This window comes from Echinops telfairi, unplaced genomic scaffold, assembly GCF_000313985.2.
Source record: "Echinops telfairi isolate 266 unplaced genomic scaffold, ASM31398v2 ScPeMD7_4225;HRSCAF=4972, whole genome shotgun sequence".
NCBI lineage: Eukaryota > Metazoa > Chordata > Mammalia > Afrosoricida > Tenrecidae > Echinops > Echinops telfairi.
Window position 1 is genome coordinate 24,216,927 of NW_022108124.1, and position 9,753 is coordinate 24,226,679.

General features: G+C 39.0%; 1 long non-coding RNA gene across 1 annotated transcript in view; it reads left to right on the forward strand.

Moving 5' to 3' along the window:
- LOC123522258 overlaps positions 1-9,126 on the forward strand; it is a 12,032-nt gene extending 2,906 nt beyond the window's left edge. The window contains exon 2 of the long non-coding RNA XR_006680530.1: positions 8,410-9,126. This is a non-coding gene — a long non-coding RNA (uncharacterized LOC123522258). The remainder of the gene's footprint in view (positions 1-8,409) is intronic.
- Positions 9,127-9,753: the final 627 nt, after the last annotated feature.

The window sequence follows — 9,753 nt, forward strand, 5'->3', positions numbered from 1 at the left end:
TAATGTCGGGGGTTTAAGTGGAGAGAAAATGTTTTGAGAATGAAGTACAAATGCGCTTTACACAATTGATGTGTGTATGGATTGCAGTAACAGTTGTATGAGCCCCAAATAAAATGTTTTGAAAAAAAGATTGGTATGGGTCTTAGCTAACTTGATGGCACCTACAAACAACAACCCCACCTGCCATTGTTGACTTACATTGCTTTCTGATACACGGGGATTCACACCCCTCAACTATGATTATAGAGGCTTCACACAAGACCAAATCCATGTGCGGACCCTGCCAAAGGGTTTGGGACTTCCACTGTCATCCACAGCCTTCTGCAAACCAGGTGTTCACAGTTTAAGCTATGATGCCATTCCCTCCTTTATATTTGTATTATATTATTTACAATCCTTGGAGCACACAAGCTGGTATGCTTCTTCCATGTGGACTTAGTTGATACTTCATGTAGATGGCTGCTTGTTTGAAAACAAGCCTTTAAGACCCCAGATGCTATTCTTTCTGATGGCTAGACACAATCTAGTTTATTCACCACATTTTTCTCTAGGGTCCATAAATATAGAAATCTCTTCATAAAGTCAAAGATCAAACGGGGCTACGTCATAAGAACTAATTGTTCTTATATTTGGGGCTAGAATTAAGTATAAGCACAAGATCTATTCATGCATATATAGTTTTTATATGCCTCTGGTCACCTTAGAGACATCATTGTTATTTTGTTAGACTTTAGCAGTCATCTCGCTGGGGTATATCTTCCACTGACATCAAGTCAGTGTTGACTTATAGTGACCCTATGGGGCAGGGTAGAACTATCCCTGTGAGTCTCTGACGTCTGCAAACCTTTACAGTAGTAGAAAATCTCAACCTTCCCCTGCAGAACTGCCTGGAAGTTTTGAAATGCTGACCTTGCAGTTAGGAGCTCAATGTGTAACCACTACACTTCAATAATGGCATTAGTTTAGCTAATGGTATATAATATAAAATACTGTTGAGAAAAGGAAATTATACAAGTATAAACCAGCTATGAATCACAATACATGAATTGTTGACTTGTACAGATTAAAGTCTTATGTGACTAGACACTACACAAACAACAGGGTTGGTGATAGGGCAAATCTTCCAATAACATTTATTCACAGCTGCAGAACCATGCCTACCAGATTAATATGTCATGTTGAAGCAAGGAGAGAATTAAAATAGTTAAGTATTCATATATAGTAGTTCTGGATCACCATTCAGTGGGCCCCCTCAAGGCAAGAGATTTGAACCAACATCCACCAGTTCTATCCCCTTGGGCTGGTAGTCCTCTGCTTTTTCTCAAACTAAGAAGGTCCGGCCTTAACACCAATGGGTACAGGTGACTTTGAGGTAAAGCCTAGTTCACTTTGTGGGGTTTCCACATCATGTCCTTCTGGCATATGAAGAATGTTGTGGCATATGAAGAATGTCATGGCATATGAAGAATGTCGTGGCATATGAAGAATGTCGTGGCATATGAAGAATGTTGTATGCCTCAAAAGAACAGTCTGAAGTCTCAAGTATCTGGGTTTGTAAAAGAGCTTTTGATTTCTTCATGCATAATATTCTTGGGTTCATCCCACTGCTCATCTGGTCACTAGTGTTCAATTTGTCAAATCTCTTCTTTACATGGTCTCAAAATTCAGGTGGGATATATTCGTGGTCATATTTGGGCTCTAATATATTTGTTTAAATTTTCTTCAGCTTCAACCTGACCTAACAACTGAGCAATTGAAAATCTGTTCTACAGCCTGCCCCTAACCTGGGTTTCACTGCTGATATTGAATTTCTCCATCATCTTTTCCCACAAATGTAGTCAATTGTGTCTCTGTGTATACAATCTGGAGAAGTTCACGTGTACGGTTCTGTGTTAGTCTGGGTAGAATAGAGAAACAAATTGATTGACATTCATATTTGTATAAGAAAGAGCTTATATACTAGAGCAATGGAATATCGAGAAAACATCCCAGCCCAGTCCAGATCAAGTCCATAAGCATATTAGCCCATATGCCCGAGACCAATCTATAAAATCCTCTTTAGACACATGCAATGCATGCAACGATGCCGAATGCATGAAGATCACAGTCAGTGGGTGGAAAGTCTTGTGGATCCAGTGGCAGTGGAAGGATCTCAGCACTGTTAGGGGTCTCCAAGTGGCTCCTTCAGTTCCAGGGCTGCAGTGTAGCTCCATGTATACTCTCAACAGGAAAGTCTCGCAAGGAGTGAGTGTGTGCCTCGCCTCCAGTGATCTATTTATCTCCTTAGCACCTCCAAATGAGGTCATCAAGCTGCAACCTGATTGATAGGTTAGACTCCACCCCTCCACTCTTGAGTCTCAAATTGACAGCAGTTTATGTAACTACCACAAGTTGTCATTTGGAGGTATTTGAGGTGAAGAAAGCACTGGTCTTGAAAAATTTTCATATGAGCTCCAGTTTTATGTCCATCACCAAAACTGTATTTTCTAATTATTGCTCCAACTTTGGCTCCAACTTTTGCTTAACAATTGCCAATAATTATCAATACATCTTTATTGCATGCTTGATCAAATTCAGACACAAGATTTTGGTAGGATTCTTCAATATCTTCATCATCAGATAGTGATTTGTAAATAAATTTGAATAATAGTTATATTGATTGGATTTTCTTGTATCTGGATAAATATTATGCTATCACAACAGGTACTTCAAGACAGACCTCGAAATGTCCTTTTTAAGGCAAGAGAACAATGGAGTGACATATCTAGAGTACTGGAGAAAAAAATTGTCAACCTAAAATCCTGTATCTAGTAAATTTATCAAATATAATGGTGAAATAAAAGTATTCCAAGAAAAGGAGAAACTAAAAGAATTCATAAAAACAGACACCGACTACAAAAAAAAAAAAACTCAATGAAGTACTGTGGCCCCAGAACCACCACCAACAACACACAAACCTGAAACCAACATACAAGACAATTCTTCACAAAAACCAACACACAGAAAAACACCCAATTAAGAAAATGTCAGGATCATCAAGCAGAAGGCTGTAAAAAATTTAAGGGCCCTATTGCAGGGCTCACATAGATGACCAAGTATGATGGAAGAGGCACACACAGCAGAGGACAAGAGATGATTGGGACATCCTGAAATTACATCACTTGTGCACATCAGAGGACTTCATCAGGACACTGAAATGAGAGCCTCAGATTGGAGGGGGGGAAATACGCAGGACAAATATGACAAAGGGCTAATTACGAAAATATACAGAACTCTACAAAAGCGCAATAGGAAAATAACAAGAGACTCAATTAAGAAATAGGAAAAAGATATGAACAGATAGTTCACCAAAAATGAAGTACAAATGGCTAACACACACATGAAAAAATGCTCATGATCACTATCAAGGAGATGCAAATTAAAACCACAAATACCACTTTATATTCACAAGGCTAGCCACCCCTCCACCTCCCCAAAAATAAAAGGACAGAAAACAACAAGTGCTGGAGAAGATGTGGAGAAATTGGAACTCATATATGCTGGTGATAGACTTGTAAATACATACAGCCACTGTGGAAAGTGATCCGGCAATACCTAGAGCAATTGAGAACTGGAATCCCACATGACTCAGCAATACCACTATTAGGCATATACCCTGAGCAAATAAGAGACACAACTTGGGTGGAGGTATGCTCTCCCATGTCATAAAGGCACAGTTCACAACAGCAAGAAACTGGAAGCAGCCCCCATGCCCAACAGCGGAAGCATGGGTAAAGAAACAATGATGCACACCCACACTGGAATACTAGGCATCCCTAAGAAACTGTGATGAGAACCTGAAACATCATGCTGAGTGAAATAAGTTGATCACAAAAGGACAAGGGTTGTATGAGTCCACTACTATCAAGAGAAACACCTGTTAAACAAATCTTAGGAACCAACTCCTGAACAAAAGGGGAGAAGTTTACCTAGTGGCCATAAACTTTACAGCATCTATCTTTTGTGCACCTCACAAGAGTCACCTTGAAGGAGGACCTCATATTGTCTGGCATCACTCCTTCAAAAGAGGAGACAATCCACTTGAGGCTATACAACACTGAGACAAGGCTGGGACAAATCAACAGACCCCACCCCCACCCACACACACACATCCCCACACACACACCCCAGAATGGAAGCAAAACCTTGCTGGGAAATCAAGCCAAGACACGGGAGAGGAGCATTTACATTTCTGAGGAGACACTGAGAGTTCCCTTGGTGAGAGTGGTCGGTGACTGGGGGAGAAGTAACTGCACATCAGGAAGGGATGCTAAACATGGACTGTAGGAACCTTGCAGGGCAATGGTCCAGATTGTATGCTCCTGGGTAGACACTATGAATCCGTTTCTACCCACCCCTCAGTGAAACAAGCCATGAACTAAACACCATGATGACCTTGGATGCTAACCTTGAAGGCAGCATGGCATAACCCCGGGGCTACACTAGAACATAACAGAGGCAAGGCAGAATGAACAGAGCCCTGCCTCAAAGCTACCTGCACTCTTGGACTGAGGACTGGGACACTCTGATGGGGGAGGAAGCAGGGAGTAGTTGCCCAGACACATGGATGTGGCAGTCATTGGATCTTGGGGGAGCCCCCGGATTGGTGGTTGTCCACTGGAAAGGGACCCAGAATCACCATATATTTAGTACCCCTTGAAGTGACATAGCAGGTTTTGAATTGCTGGGTAGGGATTTGAACTTGGGAGAACTGATCAAGGAAGTTTCCCCCGTGGCTAGGGTAAACAGAGTGCTATCAAATAGGAAATCTGTGTATTTGCATCAGTCCCCTCACCAACAATGTCCAGAGCGATGTGTCATTGGAAAATTGATGATGTTCCAAGTGCAAGCACCTTATACCCCAGGGAGATGATTGGCAAGGTTTTATACTTTACTGTTCCTATGGGTTTTTGTTTTCCTGATTTTTGCTTGCTTGGTTTTGTTTGTCTTTTGTTGTCTGCTAGTTGGTTTGTTATGGTTGTTGGGGTAGCTGGTCTTATGGGGTTTTGAATTTGTCTTAATAAGACCACCACAGTAAACCTGAGTCATGTATATCCAAGGGATAAGCAGATGGATTCTGCCTCTGTCCACCAACCCCTGCACCTGAACTCTAGCCCCAATCCAAAAAGAGTTATTTCTGATAGCATGGCCCTGATCAATACTCACCTGCATGAAATGATCACTGAAGATAAGGGTGCTACAGCAAAGTGTGGTGAAGAAAGCAGATGGTGCCCAGCTATCAATCGGAATAGCGTCTGGGGTCTGAAAAGCTTTTATTCAAATAAGCAGCCATCTAGGAGAGGAATCAATTAAGTCCACATGGAAGAAGTACACAAGCGTGTATGGTCCAACGATGACAATAATAAAATTCAAATATGAAGGAAAAACTGTCAGAGCTAAATTTATGAACACCCAATTTTAAGAAGGCTGTGGAAGACAGTGGGAGCCAAAACCCATCTGCAGAGTCTCTGTTCAGATTCAGCCACTGGAAGATCCCTCGAGCCACAAATGTCTGGAACAGCTGTACTATCAAATATAGACCATTATAATCATGATTATGCTGGATCAAACTTGATACTTGGTCAGTTGACCTCGCTGTAGACCCAACCTGAATCCGTTCTAGGTGCAAGGATCTCTTGCTTGCTCCATGACAAAAACTTCTTCCCTGGCTTTTTAAATACTGTTTGTATTTTTATCTTTACATTACTATTGTTTTATCCTTACCACTTCATTTCATTTTTGTTCTTTATTGTTTCTGTTGGGTTTACCAGTTTGTGAAGCACAGAAAGAGTGGATTCACAGAGATAATAATTGATGCAGGGTTTGTAGGGTTAGGGTATGGGCATGGGGGGACGTGTGGAGGATGAGGGGATTTCGGGAGTAAACCATGGAAGTGGGAGGAGGGAGAGTAAGCACTAGAATGGCAGGTGATTACACAACTCATTTTAAAGGCGAATTAATCATGAGGAGAAAAAGAAAGAAAGAAAATGATCTTAAATTGATTATGGTAATGATTGTACAATTCTTGGTATGATTGAACTATTGAATTGTGTGATGTGTGGGTTAAGTGCCAATAAAACTGTTAAAAAAACAAAGAGGAAGACCTCAATAAAATGGATTCACACACACACACACACACACACACACAAAGAAATTCAAAATCATTGGAGTGTCCTAGTGGTGCCTGTGTAGACAAAATATGTTTCACAAAGGGCATCTATGTACACGCAAATGCCACAACCAGAGGCAAGGCATGCTCTGGATGTCACTGCAAAGCATGAATGATAAGTGCAGGGCATAAGTCAACATGGATATCAATGTAGTTGCTGCCTAAATTCTGTGTTTTTTATTGCTGTATGAAATTTCCCCTAAGCGAAAGGTATATATTATTTGAAAACCATAACATTCAGATTTCCAAATCTCAATCACACATGTACACACACACTTTTGCAAACATCAAATCACCATATATCTAGTACCCCTTGAAGGGACATAGCAGGTTTTGAATTGTGGGTGATCAATCTTATTATTACCTTGGAAATCTGTCCAAGCTGTGAAAGGAGACATGGCTAACTATTGACAAGCTAGACTTGATTTAAATTGCTCATCTACCAGTGAATATCACCATTTACTCTCCTTTAGAGTCTTACAATGCTTCGTAATGTACTCAGAGGAAGGGTAATACCTAAACAGTGATTTCAAGAGATGGTAAACTCTCACTGTCCAACTGAGCATATTAATGTGAGAGTATCTGTCGCTATCTGTTATTTCATATTCACTTTATTTCACAAATGTTCTTATGCCAATTTACTCCATTGTATTCCATGGTTCTCATCTAAATCATTAATGATGGAAAGGAATAATCACTTTCTCTGAAGTCACAAAATATTGGATGAGAATATAGGTTTGAAAATTCTTTTAACTGAAATCTCATTACTTTGAGGTACAGATACACTTACCAGTCCCAAACCCAAAATCATATAACCTGATTTAGTGGATGCTCTGAGATATGCTGCTGTTTTTCACGTTATGCCGTCCTCAGACTGACTGTTGCTTGAAATGCATTGATTCAGGCACCAAATGAAAAGATACTAATATTTAGTAGGTAGTAAGTTATAATGATTGTAGATAAATGCTATGACTCATTAATTATAGAGCAAGTGAGAAAGTGGAGGCAATGTCCCTGGAAAGTTAAAAAAAAAAAGAAACAAAAGTGTTTCCTGTGAAAATACTTTTCTACAAAGCAAATCAGTCTTGCGATTGAACCCTATGTGGACCTGCCCCCATTCAGTTATCATGACAGAGTTAGAGGCTGGGTCACTTCCGTACCTGTTTACTTTTTAGACTGAAGACCATTTCCACCATCACGGTCTTTAATCTCTTGCAGTCCCAGAGTTTTTAAAAACAGGTGTCAAGATATTTCTGGAAATTGTACCAATGAAATTGATTTCCTCTGTATTTGTTACATCTGTTTATTTATTTCATTTCATGAACACTTACAAAGGATTCTCAGTGTGTTCTTAATTAAAAAACAATATTAGATAAGTATATGTGGCTATATAGTTAATAATGGCATCTAGTAACAATTCAGCCAATCAATACTCAGCCAATAAACAAAGAGTGGTAATAGAGCGATACGGTGCATGCCTGAGACTTCTCTAAAGATGAAGTTCAATAGCGACAGTTTTGGAAATCCACAGGGGGCATTCCTATGAGTCAGCATTGACTCTATGGCAGTGATTTTGATGAGAGGTTAATATACTACTCTATTAAAATTTAAGATCACAAACACTTGGTGAGTCTTCAAAGAAAGCCCATGAAAACCATTTGTATTTTCTGATCTTTAATGTCAATTTGCATGACAAATAAGCACATATTTGACAGGCTGCTAAATATTACTCTCAGAACCTATTACTAGGAAATATAGATTCTGAAATTTAATTCCCTAAGCTTAATGAACCTAGTAAATTTGATCTTATGTCTTCCCAAGTTAAAACGCTAAATTTCAATGTATTTTTATAGGGACAAATTTGTTCACATTTATTTATAGGCTTCATATATGAGGGTCCTTTCTGGTTTTGTTTATTTGTTGGTTTGAAAAGAGAAAATATAATTAGTTAAACACATAGCACTTGTACAGAAAATACTAATTCCTTTCAAAAATTTTCTTAGATGAAAGATCCATTGTGTATGATTGAAAGCCCACTGAGTGGAAGTCCCTGTGTTTGATACTGTGGCGGATATAGCCACATTAAGACGCAAACATTTCACCAAGAATTTTAAGTCATAAAGATGACATTCTTTTCCATAGAAATTCTTATTATTATTTGCTTCTCGTGGATTATGAGGGAGTCTCTTTGTACTTGGCAGACTACCCGAAGGATGCAAGTTCAAGTCCACCCAGGGGGCCTTGGAAGAACGGCCTAGAGATCAACTTGTGGAAATCTCAGCTACTGGAGACCTATGCCACAGAGGAAGTCACCATGAGTCAGAGGGATGCTGCAGCAACTGATTTTTCGATAGTACCATGTGTGTGTAGTAATACTTCACCAACTTAACTACGTAGGGCCTATATTTATGAGGGGGAAGGATTTTTCTTCATACAATTTACAGTACATCCAGGATATTGGAATATAATTATCAAATGCCGATGCCCTTAAACTTTAAAATAGCCTAACTAAGCTTACAGTCTCTTCGAGTAGCATTTGACACAATAACCACAACAATGGGCTTAGCATACCAATATAAAGATGACACAGAACTGGGAAACATTTCATTCTGCTTCACATAAGATTGTCATGAAGCAGAAATGACCTTAACAACAAATATAGACTGATAAATATTCTTTGGTTTATTAAATGAGATCAGATTTTTTCACTGTTCAATTGTACAATTTTCTAATTTAATGTGGAAATTGCCACTTTCTTTTAAATGGTATATAATAATACATGAGTTCTGGTATGAATACCATGCCATAGATATAGCAAAATTTATTCAGCCATTCTCCCACTAATGGGCAATCATTTTTTCCAATTATTCTATTTCTAAAAATATATTGCAATAAAAATGCTTGTGAAGAAATATTTATTTCTGTTTTAATTTATTTGGAGTACAATCTCTGGAGTCATATTGCTTAGTGAAAGATCTGTTTATCTTTCAAGACAGCTGTAGCAATTCTCATTTCCATCAGCAAGGTCGGAGAATACGACAGCACTGTGAGCAGCAGGTGATATCACTTGATTTAATTTCCCAATATGAAGTGCACAAAGTGAAATAACCTTATTACTTTGATTTAGTTTGTTTTTTTTCCTTTGTTTTGTCTTGCTACCAGAGAACAAGAACATCCTTGAATGCTCTCGTGTTGCTTCTCCTCATGTCTTTATGTACTTAAATTTTAGTCTATATAGATCAGACACTGATTTCAGAAAGTTAATTGTATCATTGCCACTTAATAAGTAAGTTGATCACTTGTACCTACTTCATCATATGACAGACAAGATTTTCTTCATTCTCTGATATGATATTCCTCTGTCATCTGGTTCCACTGTGGTGGGTGTGTGAGGCTGGGACACTAGAAGCTAGAACACGTGCAAGTCAAGTGCCAACAGGGTCCCCAGTAGTGGGTAGGTTTCAGTGGAACTTTGTGACGATAACAGTCTAGGAAGAAGAACACTCAAATTTATTTCTAAAATAAACCTCGCCAGGAAAATCTTG